At 39.6% G+C, this 19,371-nt stretch overlaps 1 long non-coding RNA gene across 1 annotated transcript; it reads right to left on the bottom strand.

The window, feature by feature from the left end:
* Positions 1-7,756: 7,756 nt before the first annotated feature.
* LOC131493116 (uncharacterized) lies at positions 7,757-18,818 on the bottom strand. The gene is made up of 5 exons (XR_009252470.1): positions 18,735-18,818; positions 15,981-16,157; positions 11,841-11,993; positions 8,148-8,263; positions 7,757-7,993 (listed from the first exon to the last, which is right to left on the bottom strand). It is a non-coding gene; the product is annotated as an uncharacterized LOC131493116 (long non-coding RNA).
* Between the last annotated feature and the right edge of the window lie 553 nt (positions 18,819-19,371).

The raw sequence follows: 19,371 nt of genomic DNA, 5'->3' as shown, positions 1-19,371 counted from the left end.
AGGTTATAAGTTTTTTGGTATGGGGTTATAAGTCTTTAATTGATTTTGTTAATTTTTTTTGTGAGTTGTGTAAAGTAGGGGTCCAGTTTCATTTTTCTGCATGTGTTAGCCAGTTTTCCCAACACCATTTATTAACCAGACTATTCTTTCCTCACTGAGTTTGTTTGTCAAATATTAGCTGACCATGCATGTAGGCATTTGTTTCTGGTCTCTCTTTTCTGTTCTATGGGTTTATGTGACTATTTTTATACCAGTACTATACTGTTTTGATTACTATAGTTTTGAAGTATAGTTTGAAATCAGGAAATGTGATGCCTCACACTTTGTTCTTTTTTTTTTTTCCTCAGGATTATTTTGGCTATTCAGGGTCTCTTGTAGTTTCATACAAATTTCAGGATTATATTTTCTATTTGTGTGGAAAAATGTCATTGGGATTTTGACCGAGATGCATTGATTTATAGATGGCTTTGAGTAGTATATGGTCATTTTAATAGTACTAATTTTTCTGATCCATGAACACAAGATATCCGTCCATTTGCTTGTCTCTTCTTCAATTTATTTTATCAAGGTCTTATATTTTTTATTGTATACATATTTAATTTTCTTGGTAAAATTTATTCCTAAGTATTTTATTGTTCTTGATGTGATTGTGAATTGGGGAGTTTCCTTTACTCCTTTTTCAGTTGTTTCATTATTACTGTAAAGAAATGCAACTGAGTTCTATACGTTGATTTTATATTCTGCAAGTTTATTGAATTTGTTGATCAGTTCAAACAGTTTTTTGGTTGAATCTTTAGGGTTTTCTGTATATAAGATCATATCATCTTCAAGTAATGACGAGTTCACTTTTCTCTTTCTAATTTGAATGTATTTATTTGTTTATCTTACCTAATTGCTATAGCTATAACTTTTATTACTATGTTGACCCTTGTTTAGTTCCTTATTTTAGAAGAAAAGTTTTCAATTTTTTACAGCCAAGTATAACGCTTGTTGTGCGTTTGTCATATATATGACCTTTATTATATTGAGGCATGTTCCTTCTGTACCTAGTTGGTTGAAGGATCTTGTCATAAAAGAATATTGTATTTTGTCAAATGCTTTTCCTGTATGTATTGAGATTTTTTAATATTGTTTTCTTATATGATTTCTATCTTTCATTCTATTAATGTGGTATATCACATTTATTGATTTGCATATATTGAAACATCCTTGTATCCTAATCATAAATCCCACTTGATCATTTGTATAAGTCTTTTAATATGTTGGTAAATTCAGTTTGTTAATGTTTTGTTGAGAATTTTTGCATCTATATTCATCAGGGATATTGGTCTACAGTTTTCTTTTCTAGTAGAGTTTTTATCTGGCTTTGATATCAGAGTAATTCTGACTTCATAAAACAAATTTGGAAGTGTTCTCTCTCTTCAATTTTTTTTAAAGAATTTGAAAAATATTGGCACTAATTTTTATTTAAATATTTTATGGAATTTTTCAGAGAAGCTACCTGGTCCCGGGGTTTTCTGTGTTGGGAGGTTTTTGATTACCAATTTCATCTTTTTTCTCATTACTGGTCTGTTTGGATTTTCTTTTTCTTTCTGATTCAGCCTTGGTAGATTGTAGATTTCTGGAACTTATTTATTTTTTATGCATTATCTAATTTGTTGGTGTATAATTGTTCATAGTGGTCTCATGATTTTATGCATTTTTGTAGTATTAGTTGCAATGTCTCCTCTTTAATTTATGATTTTATATATTGAATCTTATCTGCCTTTTCTTAGTCTCGCCAAAGGCTTGTCAATTTTGTTTGTCTTTTTGATAATAACAACTGTTAGTTTTATTAATTTTTTTCTGTTGTTTTCTGGTTTCTATTTCATTTTATTTACACTGTAATCTTTGTTATTTTTCTTCTGTTATATTTGGTCTTTGTTCTTTTTCTAATTTCTTGAGATGTAAAGTAAGATTGCTTATTTGAAATATTTCTATTTTCTTAATATATGGCTTTATCACTATCGGCTTCCTTTTCAGATTGCTTTTGCAACATCCCATAGATTTGGATATATTGTGTTTCCACTTTCATTTGTTTCGAGCTTTTTAAAAATTTCATTTGATTTCTTTTTTGGCACACTGGTTGATCAGGAGTGTGTTTTTTAATTTCCACATATTTGTAGATTTTACAGCTTTCCTTTTTTTGTTGTTGTTGTTGGTTGATTTCTAGTTTTATACCACTGTGGTTAGAAAAGATAGTTGGTATGATTTTACTCTTCTTGAATTTTCTAAGACTTGTTCTGTGTCCTATCATATGATGTATCCTGGAGAATGTTTCATGTGCATTTGAGAAGAATGTGTATTCTGTTGCTGTTGGATGGAATGTTCTATAAAAGTCTGTTAGCGGGGCGCCTGGGTGGCCCAGTCGGTTAGGCGTCCGACTTCAACTCAGGTCACGATCTCACGGTCTGTGAGTTCGAGCCCCACGTCGGGCTCTGGGCTGTTGGCTCAGAGCCTGGAGCCTGCTTCCGATTCTGTCTCCCTGTCTCTCTGCCCCTCCCCCGTTCATGCCCTGTCTCTCTCTGTCTCAAAAATAAATAAACGTTAAAAAAATTAAAAAAAAAAAAAAAAAAGTCTGTTAGGTCCATTTGGTCTAATGTATGGGTTAAGTACAGTTTTTTCTTGTTGATTTTCTGTCTGGATGACCTATTCATTGTTGAAAGTGGAGTAGTGAATTCCCCTACAATTTTGTATTACTATCTATTTCTCCTTTAAATTTGTTAGGATTTAAATATATATATATATATATATATATATATATATATATATATGTAGTGTCCGGATGTTGGGTGTGTATATATTTATGATTGTTATATCTCCTTGATGAATTGATCCCTTTATCATTATATAATGGCTTTCTTTGTATCTTGTTACTGTTTTTTGGATTAAAGTCTGTTTTCTCTGACGTAAGTATAATTAGCTTCACTTTCTTTTGGTTTCTACTTGCATGGAATATCATTTTCCATTCTTTCACATTGATCCTATGTGTGCTCTTAATTAAAGCTGAAGTGAAGCTCTTTATAGGTAGCACATAGTTGGGTCTTTTTTTTTATTTTAATCCATTCATCCATTTTGTGCTATTTTTATTGGTTAATTCAATCTATTTATATTAGTGTAATTATTGACATGTAAGACTTACTAATGTGATATTATTAATTTAATTTCTTTCTGGTTTTTTTTTTTTTTTGCATTTCCATTGTTTCTTTTCCCTTTGTTTCTATCCTTATAAATTAGTGGATTTCCATGGTAGTATGCTCTATTTCCCCTTTCTTATCTCTTGTGAATCTATTCTAGGTTTTTGCTTTGGGTCTCCATGAAACTTACAAAAAATATCTCATAGATAAAACAGGCCAGTTTAAGCTAATAGGAACTTGGGGCACTTGGGTAGCTCAGTCGGTTAAATGTCTGACTTTAGCTCAGGTCATGATCTTACAGCTCACATCAGGCTCTGTGCTGACAATTCAGAGCCTGGAGCTTACTTTAGATTCTGTCTCCCTCTTTCTGTTCCCCTCCCCCGCCCCATGCTCTCTCTCTCTCTCTCTCTCTCTCTCTCTCTCTCTGTCTTTCTCTCTCTCTCAAAAGTAAATAAACATTAAAAAAATAATTAAGCTGATAGGAACTTAACTTTCATCACCTACAAAAGCTTCATCATTTTACCACCATTTTTATATTTTTTAGTCACAATTTACCTTTTTATTTTGTGTATTTGTTAACAAATTATAGAAGCTATAGTTATCATTAATACTCCTTTACTTTGACCTTAAATTATAGTTAAGTGGTTACACATCATCCTATTAGAGCGTTAGAATTTTTTAAGTCGGGCTGTATATTTACCTTTATCAGTGTGTTGTATACTTTTGTATGTTCTCATGTTGCTGATTGACAGACTTTCATGTCAGTTTGAAGGATTCCTTTCAGCATTTCTTGCATGCCAGGTTTAGTGGTGATGCAGTCTTATAGCAGCTCTTCCCCTCCCCCTTCCCCTTCTTCTTCTTCTTTTTCCTCTTCTTCCTCTTCCTCTTCTTTCTGAGAAATCTTATTTTCCATCATATCTGAAAGATAACTGCTGAATACAGTATTCTTGTCTGGAATTTTTTTCTTTCAACACTTTGAATATGTGATTCCAGTCTTTCCTGGCCTATAGTTTCTGCTGAGAAATCTGCTAGTAGCCTAGTGGGGGTTCCTTTGTGTGTTATAATACTTTTTTTCCTTGGCCTCTTTAGAATTCTCTGTTTATCTTTGATTTTTGACATATTCATTATAATGCGTAGGACAATGTCCCACCTCAGTACTCTGGGTGCTGCTGTAGAGAAGTATATTTCTTCTCTACATGGACAGCCATGTTCTGCTGTCCAAATTCATATTTATGTTTGCTCCAGTGGTGTGCTAGAATCTCCTCTTGGGAAGACAGGACTGAAACAAATTCTCTCTTGTGCTTGGATAATTTCCTAGGTTGACACTCTCCATGTTTCTTTCTGACTGGAGTGACAGGCATTGGGACAGATTCACTGTCCCTACTTGTTTGACCACCCATACTGAGATCTCTGAACTTACTAGTAGATGCACTGGTGGGCAAGACTCCTCTTGGGCCCCTTGGCATATGGTTCTGGATCTCACAACTTCCACAGTGGCTCTTTTGCTCATGGATAATTGTCTAATTGTTAAAGGAGAAAGGCAAAAGGAGGAATGTCTGGTGCCACCATTATGCTGATGTCACTCATCAGAATCTTCTAATAGTATTTCCCTAAATCCTCCCATCCACAACTTATGCCATTTTTGTCATATATGTCACTTTTATATACACTTTACTTTTTAAGTTTTTATTTAAATTCCAGTGTAGTTAACATACAGCATATTATTAGTTTCAGGTGTACCATATAGTGATTGAACATTTCCATATAATACCTGGTGCTCATCACGAGTGCACTCCTTAATCCCCATCACCTATTTAATGTGTCCTTCTGCCTACCTCTCCCTCTGTAACCATTAGATTGTTCTCTATGATTAAGAGTCTGTTTCTTAGTTTGCCTCTTTCCCTCTCTGTCTCTGGCTCCCCTTTTCCCCTTTTGCTCATTTATTTTTTTTCCTAAATCCCACCCATGAGTGAAATCATATGGCATTTGTGTCTCTGACTTATTTTGCTTAGCACAATATGACTGTTATATATACTTTAATTTTTTTAAATGTTTATTTATTTTTGACAGAGAGCAAGCAGGGGAGGGGCAGAGAAAGAGGGAGACACAGAATCTGAAGCAGGCTCCAGGCTCTGAGCTATCAGCACAGAGCCCAAGAAGGGCTCAAACCAACCAGCTGTGAGATCGTGACCTGAACTGAAGTCAGACGCTTAACTGACTGAGCCACCCAGGTGCTCCTACATATATACCTTAAACACAGAAGATGTTTTTTTTTTTTTTTACTATTTTTGCCTTAAAGAGTCACTTATTTTTAAGAATTTAAAGAAATTAAAGAAATTAAAAATAAAGAAAATGATTTTTATTTTACCTCTACTTACTCTATCTCCAATGCTTTTCATTTCTTTATGTAGTGCCAAGTTTCTATCAAATATCATATTCCTTCCATCTGAATAACTTTTTAAAAAATCATTTCTTATAAAGTATGTTAGTCTACAGTGAGCTACCTCAGTTTTTGTTTGTCTGAGAATATCTCATTTCTCCTTCACTTTTGAAGTACATTTTTACTGGGTACAGAATTTTGGATTGATGTCCCCCCCCCAAACTTTGAAGGTGTCACTCCATTGTCTTCTTGCTTGCCTTATTATCAATGATAAATCTTATGTAATTAATGTCCTTGATCTCCTGTAGGCAATGTTCTTTGTTTTCTCTGCCTGTACTCAAGATTTTCTTTTTGTCATTGGTTGCAGCAGTTTGAATATAATATTCCTAGTTGTGGTTTATTTGATATTTATGCTGCCTACTGTCTTTGAGCTATTTAGATTTTTGTTTTGCTGTCTGCCACAAATTTTAGAAAAATCTTGGCACTTATTTCTTCTTTCTGATTTTCTCTTCTCTTTTTGGGATCTAATTGTTTGTATATTTTATGTGCTCTATTTTTGTTGTTGTTGTTTTACTTTTTGTTCATTTGTGTTTCAGCTGAGTAATTTCTAGTGACCTGTCTTTAAGTTCTCTCATACTTTTTTGGCTATGCCGACAACACTAATAGGCCTGTTGAGATCTTCTTTTAATATATAATCTCTGTTACTGTATTTTAGATTGCTGACATTTTCATATTATTTCTAATGGTTTACATTTCTTTGATGAAATTGCCTATCTGATTATTCATGTCATCTATTTTTTCTACCTTTTCTAACAGAGCCTGATACTTCCTTTCCTAAGAGCACCTGATGAGATTAATGGAGGAAAAACCTACACAAATCTGGATCATATCCATTTTTGATACTTACTATTGCTTTGTCTCTTCAGGCTATGTTTTTTTCTTGCCTTTTGGCATGTCCCATATTTTTTGCTGTTGTTAAAAGTCAGACATGTTGTATACTTAAGTAAATATTTTTGTGCTGGAAGAAAAGCAAGCTTTTGTCTCCTGTTGATTTCAGTGTGGGAAGGTTTGTGTTATCCAGTTGAAAACGAAGTTTTTTTGAAGTTTGTTGTTACTTTTACTGTCCTCATGCATCAGAGACTTCTGCTTCTACCAGTGCAATGTTGTGTTCAGTGCATGAGCTAATAAACCACAGCATTTTCCTGAAAACCTGCTCCTATTTTGGTTCTAGCTCTGTATCTTTACTTTGTACTGCATGTCAGATAAAATCTTTCTCTCACGGTGCTCTTAGCCCTATCCCTTCATTTTTACTCAGAGCTTGTTAGTGCAATGTGGGAAGTAAGAGTGAGGGTATTCTCTGAAGTTGTAATTCAACCTTCCTTCTAGACAGTCATTGAATCTGTGTTTTGCGGCTATGGCTTTCACAAGTTTTTCTACCTGTTCTCCCAAAGATCATAGTGGGCATAGCATGTATGTGCACCTTTCTTCCATGGGTAGATTTTTTCCCCCTATTCCTTTCCACCAGTTGTAGTAGGTATTCTCAAGTGCCCTTGGGCTACTGTTTTTGTTACCTTTTCTCCTGTAGATTAATGTTTCTGTTCTGTAAGGAAGATAGAAAAATGGTTGTGGATGGATCTCAGCAATACCTACTGCCCCATATCCCCCAGCCAGCTCTGTGGGGGGAGCCATCTCAGGGTTCTCTGATTTTCCTTGTGAATGCCTGATGGGGTCCTGGAGGAAATGCTTTCAAGAGGGTGTGGACCTATAATTAAGAGTCTGTTTCTTAAAAAAAATTTTTTTAAGGTTTATTCATTTTTCGGAGACAGAAAGAGACAAAGCATGAGTTGGGAAGGGGCAGAGAGAGAGGGTACACAGAATCCGAAGCAGGCGCCAGGTTCCCAGCCCGACGCAAGGCTCGATCTAACGAACCACGAGATCATGACCTGAGCTAAAGTCAGTCGCTTAACCAACTGAGCCACCCAGGCGCCCCAAGAGTCTGTTTCTTGACGGTACACCTGAAACTAATATAATAGTGTGTGTTAACTAACTAGAATTAAAGTGAAAACTTAAAATTAGAAATAAAATTTAATTAATTAATTTAACTAAATAAATTAAAAAAGAAAGTGTGGACCTCTCTGTGTCTGTGGTCAAAGGGGTTTCACACTCTCAAACTAGACCACATTCAGATTTTAGAAATTCATTAAAATGTTCTCGCTGAATCTTCCTACTGGCATTATTGAGTCCTGTGGGGTGTCTTGGTGGGCCTTGTTTCTCTCTGTGGTGACTCTAGATTCTCAGATTTTTGTCCTGTGACCTGAATTCCCTAACGAGTGCAAGAAAAGTAATTGAAGTTTTTCCTGAAATTGTTTATATTGTAATGGTGACAGCAACATTCTTCTAGCTTTGTCCATCTGAAACTGAGTATTTCTTCTCATTTCTAAAGTTGGAAAGGAAGAAGAAATATGGGAAGGTAAGTAATGCTATGGATAACCTACTTTGAACCATGCATTGTGTTCAATCACTCATATCATCTAATTTAGCCATTATACAATTCTATGAGACAGGAACCATTATTATTATTATTACCATACCTGTTCATGTTCTTAATAATTTTGTGTACTGCCTTCACTTTATCTTGTGTCATAATCACAATGGTCATATGAGCAAAGAGATGGTGATTACCTTGGTGCAGTTATACGGCCAGTACCTAGCGGAATGGTTAGCACATAGTGAGTGCACAATAAATGCTTATTAAATAAATTCGTGTAAACACAGACCTCAGGCACATATAAGGTAATCATTACATCATCTCCATGTTCCCTCCCTTTCCCACATCACTGAAACACTGGGATGGGATAGGATCTGTGGACTCAAAAATGCATTTCTTCGTTCATTGGCTGAGTGAGATTGAGAGGGTGGTGGGAAAGAATCCCAGAGGGTGGGGCCTGGGCAGGTGCCTTGACTCTCATCCTCCCACATCATTGGCTCTATTCTAGGAAATGTGCTCCTGCTTTGGAGATATGGCCTTTGACTATTTGACATTCTCACAGCCAAGTTTTCAGAGCTGCATTCTTTCACCTTTTTGTTCTCCCCACTTGCCACTTTGCTTTCTTTTATCTCATGATAAACATCTATCTCATGATAGAACATCTCTGTCTCAACATTCCAAAGTCCTGCTGTCTTCCTTAAAATCAATTTTATAGTATGAAAGGGGCCATCAGGCAGAGGTGTACGTTTGTGATCTGCACAATGGTGCATGTATGGCGGTGAAATGCAGCTCTGCTCACTAAGACAGGCCGTGAGAACAGCTGCCATGTCTGCTGGGGCAACAGAATCTTTTCACATTTTCACAAACCACTGTGGATTAATTATGACCCTGATCATATGTGAGGTTGAGCTTAACATGGGAGCAGATGTACGGAATGCCCTCTTCCCTTTGATCTCCAAATTTATAGTAATTTCCCTGAGGTACCCTCAGTCCCCTTCTGGTTGCCACCCTCTTCTATTTCTTGTAGTTCTTCTCCCACATGCTTACATTCGTCTTGTTTTTGCCTTATTTGTTCCTCCTCTGCCCACCCCACCATGCTCCACCACACAAAAGCATATAACCCTAGTCTTTGCTTTTCTTCTCCACCTCTATTCCACTTTTTACTGGTATTCTGAAACCAGTCCCGATGCCTGCACCTGCTCAGGAAATTAAAATGTCTAATCTTTTTTGGCCGCGATGCTGCTGTGAGGCTAAACTGACAATCTGCTAACTACAGACTCAGAGCTAAAAGAACAGAGTGTTTTGCAATCAGGGCTAGAATCACAGGTGGTGGATTCTTTTTTAGCTTTCCAAAGCCAACAAAGCAAAGGAAAACATTCCACATTTCCTTTCTGCCTTTTCACTTCCCACCTGCCTTTTCCATTAACCAGTGGGGGGAGAGCCTCTGAGGAACACAATCTAAGCCTTTGGGTTTTTTTTCTTTTTTTTTTTTTTTTTTTTGGTCAGGAATCAGAAGGGGGAGTGGCTGTGGGTCTCTTTGCCCCCCTTCCCCGCTCTCACTACATCTTCTATCTCACACTCCTTCTTGTGAATAATCTGCTTCCCTTCCGAGGCATGTGCCCAGGCTGCCACAGGCATCCGAAGGCATTCTGAGAAGCTGTGATAAGCAGAAATCTGCAAGGCCTTGGGGGTAGGACCACCTGCCCACTGCCAGTTGTCAGGCTTGGAGACAGGTTAGTTCTCTGAGGGAAATCTGCTTCTCTGAAGGAGGCACCTGCTCTACTTCCATAGAGGAACTTTTCACAGAACGGGCACAGGTTTGGAAGACATCTCCCCAAGAGATGATACAGCTTGAAGACCGAAGACAGGAAGGCCCACAGAGGACGTGTGTTGAGTGGTCTTGAAGGGACAGGAGGAGAAGGAAAAGAAACTGTCACCACAATTGCTTGAACACGTCACACACATCCCATGTTAGAATCTTTGCTGACCTATTTCTTTTGTCATCCTCCCTCAAATATAAGCTTCATATGGACAGGAATTTTTTTTCTTCTTCTAAATACCACATCCCCAGTACTCAGGGAACTATCTAGTGAATAGTAGGAGCTCATTAAGCATTCATTAAATGTATGAACCCAGGGGACATCTCAAGTGTGCCAGGCACCATGCTGGGTGCTTTACATAATTTTATCTTATTTCAAATTCAAACCATCTTGCTGAAAAATTGTTTATGGGTGTGCACACTTTACAGATAAGGTGACTGCTACCCCATGGTGTTAGGGACACCTGGGTTCTTTCACAGGGTCTTGATCTCTGGCATGTTAACCCCAGAGCCTGCATCCACCAAAATCTGCTGCCTTCTGAGCACTGAAGACCATGAGTCTTCCCCCTCTTCCTCTTCTGGTCCTCAGCCTGTGACAGCAAAGACTTTCAGTTGCAGCCTTTGAACACTTTCTAGGTAAGTAAGAGTTTCTTGGGCCCTCTTTCTGAACACATCTCTGGTTGGACACTTCTCATAGCAGTGGTCCTCCTGGTTGGCTTCCTGCTTTTCTCAGAGCATTCTGAGAGATGGCACCTCTTCATCTGTACTTACTCTGTTTTTATCCGTGATTCAGGGATTTCACTTAGAGAGCTCCACCGAATCTCAAAGGAATCGAATATTAAGGCTTTTTTTTTTTTTTTTTTGTATCACCAGTATTTGTTTTCTTCTTTGGGAGAGTGGCAGCTTCCTGGATCCCCGTGTACAAACAGCACAGGTGAGCTACTGAGAAGGTTAACAAGCTACTCCTTCCACCTTGCTGCTAGGGAGAATCGTGTAAGTGAGCACACGAGGTCCATGAGGTCTGGAGCCCAGTGGTGGGAGTGGTGTCCTTCTTCTGGAAGCAGCACGTTCCCTGTCCTTTTTAGGTGCTGCACCCAGGATTCTGCTCTGGAGATCTGCTCTGCACAATTTCCTCAGCCTGCAAGCCTGTTCGGCCCCATACGATGGTTGCCGCTCAACTATGGCAGCTCCGCCCTGCTGTTGGCTGACGGCCTCAGGTCTGAACCCCTTGTCTATCCCATCCCTCATCTCTTATTCTACACTGTTTTCAGGTTGTTGAGATTCCAGCCTCATTACTCATTCACCTGACTCTATCGTGGGCTAGACCTTCAGGCTCAGTGCCGTGCCCTGCCTTTCTGGTTCTTTGTGGCTCTTCCCATACCAGCAACATTGCCTTAAGCAGCCTCATCCTAACATAAACTTGGTTGTGTTCAAGTGGTTCTGTTCTTCAGAATCCTGGATGGCTTACCAAACATTTGGTATTCTACATCCTGCACCGAAAAGTTGATATGTCCCTTCTCATCTAATCCTCACAAAAAGTGTGTGCCTCAGATTTCATACATTCTTCTAGTCCCCAACTGTCTGTCTGGCCTTGCCTAGTCCCTGTGTGAATGTATTTGTCATTAGCTATTCTCTGTGGACCCACTTGGTGGCGACAGACGGGAAAGAGTGATGGGCCAGATGTGGGACAGAACGGAGCCATATGGCTCTGCTTGCGGGTGGCATCGGGCTGCACTTCGTTCATACTCTTCTCAGGGTAGAGTCCGGGCCACCTTCGCCTCTCCTCAACATCTATAATGTCTTCCTGACCAGCTGCCCTCCAGCTACTCCCCATTGCACCTGTTCTCTGTACAACAAACTAAATAATCTCCTCAGAAAGGAAATCTGACACAGCATCCCCAACCCCAAATCCTTAAATGACTTTCAGTCTTTTAAAGATCAAGTCAAAAACTGATAGCTTGGCTTCAAGGTATCAACCTGTTTCCTCCTACTGCTTCAGCTTCTGCACACATCACTGCCTTCTGCTGCCTTCATTCCAGACCCATTGGCCACCTGTGAGTCCTTGTGCGATGAGTTCTTCCCTGTCCTGGGGCCTGTCTCTTTCTTGTTCATGAATGCAGAGTCCTCCTTCTTCAAAAGCATGTGGGGTCAAGCAGAAGAATGCCAATGAATGTGAGCCAAACCTCAAAAGTTGCTTAATTTTGCAAAATGTAGGAAGCAAACTTATGATTATAAGAAAACTAGAGCACTTTGAGGAACAGGATGCGATTGCCAGCCTAAGATCTTTGAAGAGGCATTTATGATGTAGAGAACACCATGCGGTCAGGCTTTGGGATTAAACAATAACTGGGACTTTTATAGGTAGTGGTAAGTTGACTAGTTTTGAATGTGTGATTGGGTGTTTGGACAGGAATGTCATGGTTCTTGGTTTGTTAAACTACAATCTTCTCTTGATCTATGTCTGAACTTCAGTGAGAACAAGAGTTCCTTGCATGAAGTAATGCCATGACCTTGCTTGTCTCCTAAGCCTTGAGGACAAGTTCTTCAATGACAAAACTCACATTTTATTCATGTTTGTTACCCCAATATTCAACTCAAGGCTTGGTATAGAATAGCCTTAATTAATGATGTTGATTTGGGATGAGGGTGCATGTAAACATTTTTCAGTGAAAGAAAGGAAGAGACACTAAGAGGGAAGATTCAATAGAGAAAAGTCTTAATTGTTTTTTAATGTTTGAGAGGGACAGAGCAGGAGGAGGGAACGGGTAGAGAAAGAGGGAGACACTGAATCTGAAGCATGTTCCAGGCTCTGAGCTGTCAGCACAGAATCCAACATGGGCTCGAACCCAGGAACCATGAGATCATGACCTGAGCTGAAGTCGGATGCTTAATTGACTGAGCCACCCAGGCGCTCCTAGAGAAAAGTCTTGATGTGGGTGGGAGGGATTGCTCAGGTGTGTGACAAGGGGTTAGGCATAGAGAAGAGAAGGATATCTGTTCTGATGAAGTAGGTGAAGTGGAAGAAGCAGAGACATTTTAGGATAAGAGTGGTGTAAAAGGGGAGGTAATTTGTATAGGCTTCCACATCTCTATAATGTTGCTTCTTAACAGTTTTTTAAAGCTTATTTATTTATTTTTGAGAGAGAGAATGAGAGAGAGAGAGAGAGAGAGAGAGAGAGAGAGGAGAGAGAACAAGTGGAGGAGAGGTAGAGAGAGAGAGAGGGAGACAGAGAGAATTCCAAGTAGGCTCTGCACTGAGAGTGTAGAGCCCACCATGGGACTCAAAAACACAAACCGTGAGGTCATGACCTGAGGCCAAACCAAGAGTTGGACACTTAACCAGCTGAGGCACCCAGGTGCCCCTCTTAACAAAATTTTAAATAAAAGATGTGCATGTGTGTGAAAGAAAGAGAGAGAAAGAGAGAGGGAGAAAGAGAAGGAGAGAGAAAGAGAGAGGGAGAACTCTGACCTAAGGGCATGAGGACTGAGCATCATGGCACAGAAAGGAAACCAGTTAATCTTGTACCATGGGTCTGCCACTTATTTGTATGAGGTTGAATAAGATGCTTATCTTCTTGGATCCTCTTCTTCTATAGAAGACAAATAATATAGCTTAATAATTTAATGTGATGATTTAATTAACTATCACAAATGAAATATTTTTGCTAACTCTAAACCATATTGAAATGTGTTTCTTTAAAAAATACATTTATGGTTTAGTTGAGTTGAAAAAAAAGTTTAATTTATATAAACAGCGTGATGAATTAAGTATAAAATGTTGAAAAAACTATCAGAGGATGGGATTACAGAATACCAGCTTGGTGCATTTTTGGAAAACATTGACACAGTCTCCCATACTGTGTAATAATATTTAGCTATTGTAATTATTTTTGTATGTATCTCTGTATGTCTTTCCCCATGCAGTTTGAGAAATCCTCAAAAAAAGAGATAGTATCATACTTATCTTTATATGTCAGCCTCTATTAAAGTCTAATCTATAAGCTAATTGCTCAATACCTGTATCTTGAACTGATCTGTTGAAATCTCTTATTTTACTATTGGAGAAACATGCTCAGCTTTTCAAGTGACTCTGCAAACCTATTGCAACTAAATCGCCTCATTGCCAGTCTAGTGCTTTCTTTGTAATCTGATCTCAGGAAAGAGGTAGGTCTTGAATTTGGCCTTGATGAGCAAAAGCAAAAGTAAACAGAAGGAAGGGCCTTCCTGGCAGGAGAACATCTTGAGCAAAGGCACTGGGGATGAATGGGGATTGCATATTCAGGGCTCCTTTTGCCCTGGCAGCCTGGCTGCCATGGAAGGCACATACATTTTTATGGGACTTGCTAAGCTTTTACAGTTCTGGGAAAAAGAATCAAGAAGCTGTCAAAGATAATAATACAGGTTTTAATCATTTAGCAACTTATCTAGTACCAAACTCTAAGAGTTTGTCATATAAATGAATGTATGATCGAACACATAAAATAAAATAAATGCTTTTATTTTGCCAATGACTCCTTGGAAATATATCACAAAAAACTTTCTTGGCAATAATGGATCCAAGAGATCTTAATTTATTTCAAAGGCAAATGCCATTGGGTAACTTTGAAGTCACTAGGGGTCCTCCATTTAGTTTGACTTGCCTTAATGGAGTACTCACTTACTCCAGAGAGAGAAGTGAAACACTGGTTACTGGCTTCTCTGGGTCTTGGACACATGTCATGCCTTAGTGTTGTGTGCGACCAAATTGGATAGTTGGATAGAATGCATTTCAAGGCTCACTGAAATATGTATGTAGTCATGGAAGGCTTCTGGAGGAAGGGTGACTTTGGGAGAACCTACAGAATGGAAAACTACTGCCTAAAACCCATTAGTGTCTCCCTAATGGTGGCATGCAAAGTCCTTCAAATCCTCCCTTTTTTAGCTGTCAGTTTTGTCTCCCAACATTTCCCTTTCATGTCCACACACTCCAGTCATACTGAATTGCTTGTTCTTCCTTGAGCTCTTTCTTGCTATTTTGCACCTCTGAATCCTTAAACATGTTTATTTTTCTGCCTGATGTAACATTGCCCTCCTTCTGCCTGGAAAGAATGTCTCCTCACTGCTCAAGACCCTGACGACTCTTCTTTTTCTGTCCAAGTTACAGTTGATTGATGCTCTCTTTGTGCCACTCTGTATCTTATCACCTTCCTTATGGCACTTATCTTACTGGACTGAATCCTTTTTTATTTTAATAAAACTTGGTTTTGTATTTATCTCTAAACTGTGAACTTAAAGAGTCTATTGCAAGTCCCCAGTTAAGTAATGGTGATCTATTTGTTGAACAAATAAATGGATAAAAGAAGGGATAAAAGATGTGGGATGAATAAATTGATGAGTCCAGGAGCCAACCAGTTGCATTAGGTAGGATGTAAATGTGTTTCGATTCAAGAAATAGACAAATCAACTCTATTAGCTCAACTTTCCTGGAAAGTTTCTCTGGGCATTTGAGGCCCAGGCTTGCATAATTAAACAGCTAGGTAATGGCAGGACCTGGGTTCTTTCCCTCTACTCTGTCATCTCCTGGCTCCCCCTTGTGGTTGCAAGGTGGCTGCCCAAAGCTTCAGTGAGGGAGGTTTCTGGGTCCATATCAAGAGAGAGGACGTTTCTCTTCTGAAATCTCTCTTAAGAGAGAGGATTATTTTCCCTGGAAGCCACTAGGTAAACATTTTCCAGTTTTATTACCCAAATTGGATTGAGTGGCCCCTCCTGAACCAGTAACTTATGTGGGGGAGGTGAGATTTGCTGAGGAGTCACGTGCTCTGCCTTAAAGCTGTGTGGAATTGACTTGGAGGAAAACACAGGAGGAGATGTGAATGCTCAAGCAAGTAGGGCTATTTTAAATAGGGGAGGATAGGAATTGGGGGTAAACATTTTGTGACTACAACGAAATGGAAGGGACATGCCCAAAAGTCACTCATGTGGCTGTGTTGACTCTGGATTTTTATTCCTGGCCCTGTTTGAATTCGAGGTTCTTTCTCATTGTCTTTTTCCTTATGAAAATAAAGTAACAGTATACATACACACATACACACACACACACACACACACACACACACACATCTCCAAGTTTAATCTGACCTTCTGTTCATAACCTGCCATCAAGGTAAAAGTGAAAGTACCAACATCTGCTTGTGTCTCTGTCAGTCTGCAGAAAGGGACCAACTCTCCAGAGAAGCCAATTTGCTGCTTTTGAAATCTGCATTAAGTTACCTTCAGGAGACACATTTGTCACTGTCTAATGCCTTCTTTCCCACTCTGTAAAAAAAAAAAAAAATTATAAGTGCCAAACTCCTATCCAAAGCAGGAAAATGCCAGTGTTTGAATTCTTGATGCACTTGCCAGGACAAAACTTAGGGAGGTCCAATATTGTGGATCCTCATGATGTGCCAATGATTTATGCACACTGCTACCCTTAACCCTCCCAGGAGTCAGACTGAAAGAGACCCAAAAGGGGCTTACAGGGAAAGCACTTTGCCTGGTAAGCCAAGCATAGCACAGACACACCCAATCCACCCTCTTCATCTGCCTCCTCCACTTACATGCTGAAGTTTTCTTTTGGCACACTTCTCTTATAACTGTGGCATTTCTTTTTAGCTTCATCACAAAAACACAAACAAAAACCAAACATGATCAACCAAACAAATAACCTCTCTCCTGCAAAAACAAAACCCAAAAGACACAAAATCAAACCAAACCACCACTGCCACCACTACCACCACCACCAACTACTGGTTTCACAATAGGAGCAACTAGCATGAGTTCAAAACTTGGACTTTGTCTGGAACAATTTTATATTCATCTCACTTAATTCTAACAAAATTCAAATCTGTTTAAAAGGTGAGGAAACTTGGACACAACAGGGAAAAGCTTTAGCTAAATATGCTTATCCTGATGATGTGTGCTATGTGGCAGACTCCTTTTCTATTCCAGTCTTTTGTTATTTTCTCTCCAATTAAAGGAAGAAGTTCACTAATTCAACAAATAGCCATTGTACCACAGGTCAGGTACGACTATAGGATCTAGAGACATAGCCATGGACAAGACCTATTTGGACCTGCTTTTTCAGAGTTTAATTTCAGAGGGAAAGATGGAGATTAAACCCATGAATCAAGATGTGATCAAGAGAATTACAGCTGGAGATAATTGCTATGAAGAAAGTAAAGCAGAAAGATGTTGTAGGAAGTGCCCAGAGTGAGGCACTAAGTTGGATAGCATGGAAGAGAAGACATTTGAGTAGAGACCTACATGTTGGGAAGGACTCAGCCACAGGGAGGTATGGGGTAGTTCTTTCCAGTAAAGGGCAGGAAAATTAAAGTTTGGAAGTAAATAGTTATCCTGGTTTGTTCAGAAAGGCCAGAAGGAGTAAGAGAAGAGTAGTGGATGGTCTCTGGATTCCTGCCCTTTATTCTGTGGGTCAGCCTGACTCTAACTCATGATTTAATTATCTAGCAGCCATATCTGATATACATTATGCACACTTTGCAGATGCACAAGCCAGATTCCAGAGTAAGTGAATTACTTGAGATGATGTAGCTAGCCAAGGGAAGAGGAAAGACGCCCATGCCTCGTCCATTTGCAGGTAAGTATGAGAGGGAGCAGTCCATGCAAGACTATCTTTACTTCTGAAACCAATTGCAAGTTTGGGGGTTCCCAAAACCAACCTTAGGTTCAATAATTTGCTAGAAAAAACTCGGAGCTCACTGAAGGCTGTTACACTCATGGTCACAGTTTATTAGAGGGAAAGGATGCATATGAAAGTTAGCCAAGGCAAGAAGCATAGAGGGCAGAGTCTAGGAGGGTCCAAAATGTGGAATTTTCAGTGGTTCTCCCTGTGGAGTCAGGATGATGTCTCTCTCCTGATGATGACTTGTGACAATCAACATGGACTATTACCAATCAGGAAAGCTCACCTGAGCCTTAGTATTTGGAATTTCTACTACGGCTCCATTAGGTTAGGCATGATTCATCAATTGGACATGCAGGTAACCGTTGTCTCCAGCCCCTCCAAAGACTGACTGATATTACATGACTCAAAGCCCTCACCTCAATCACATTGTTACTGTCCAGCGCATCCTATCCCTACCCTCAATCACATTGTTAGGCTATCCAATGTGACCTTGGTGTGACCCAAGATCCCTAGGCAAACAAACATTCCAAGGGCCCATAGATCATTTTCTAGTAGCCAAGGGCAAAGGCCAGACCTCTTTTTGGGAAGGTTAAAGTCTTGATTGCACATGGAGCTATACATTTCCACTGGACATTGCTTCTGGCACACACAACTGCCCTTCTCTTAGTCCTATAGGATGTGTTGGGTGGCAGTGTGGGTGGTGTGTGGCTAGGCTGTAATGAACAGGTGCTTCCCTGCAGTGGGAGGAGCACAAGGGCATAAGCACCTCTCTTCACCTCAGATGGAACCTTTTCTTGCCTTGCCAAGTTTTCGGGCTCCAGAGAAGATGCTGGTGGGCGGTTGCATGGGAGTCAATCTGGGAGCATGATAGAAAACATCCTTGACAGGCTGCCCTCACACAGCGCTCTATTCGGAAAGGTCAAAGTGGTACGGAGGCAACAAATAATATTCTTTTTTTGTTTTATGTTTTTTTTTAAGTTTATTTTTTGAGAGAGACAGAGACAGCACAAGTGGGGAAGGGCAGAGAGAGAATCCCAAGTAGGCTCCTCACTGGCAGCGCAGAGCCTGATGCAGGGCTCTAACCCACAAAACCATGAGACCATGGCCTGAGCCAAAACCAAGAGTTGGCTGCTTAACCAACTCAGCCACCCAGTCACCCCAAATATTCTTATACCATCAGAAAGGTAACTACTTTACTTCAATACCCTGGATCCTTCGGATTCCGCATTGCTTCTGACCAAAAAGTTGTTAGCTTTGTTGGAGGGTACCTGCATTGCTTGTGAATTTCCTCTGGGCCATGACAGTTCAGGCTGCTGCCTTTCCATTGTGATGACAGCTGGCATCTGACAAAGAGAGGGTGGGAACAGCACTGCCTGTGGAGCCACCTGAGTTGGGTCCCTTTTCCTACTACAGCTATGCAGTCTCCATGTTAAGGCCTCATCCACCCACATCACTCTAGTCTGAACTAGTGTACCTGAAATGGCCCTTTTTTTCACCCCTGCTCTCTCCTCCCAGATCTACCCAGGCATGACCTAATCTGAAATATCCCCCCCAAGAGTCTGTGGGGTGGGTCAATGGGGATGAAGGGTCACACAGTAGTCAATTAAAAACCCAGGTCTGCCTGTTGCTGGCTTCAGCCACTTGGGCAAATCATTTCAAATATCTGAGCTTGTTTCCTCCTCTATAAAGTGTCACAGGCTTCTTATCAATGAGTTTGTACACACAGTGCTGAAGGCAGTAATCAGTATATTATTAGGTATTATGATTGTCATGGTGGCTATTGTGAGGATTAAAGAAGGGAATACACTGTCATTAGTACATAGCCGTTGCTCATTGCACATT

Source organism: Neofelis nebulosa, chromosome 2 (assembly GCF_028018385.1).
Source record: "Neofelis nebulosa isolate mNeoNeb1 chromosome 2, mNeoNeb1.pri, whole genome shotgun sequence".
NCBI lineage: Eukaryota > Metazoa > Chordata > Mammalia > Carnivora > Felidae > Neofelis > Neofelis nebulosa.
Note: the sequence above shows the minus strand (reverse complement) of the source record. Positions and strands in the feature narration are given on the sequence as shown.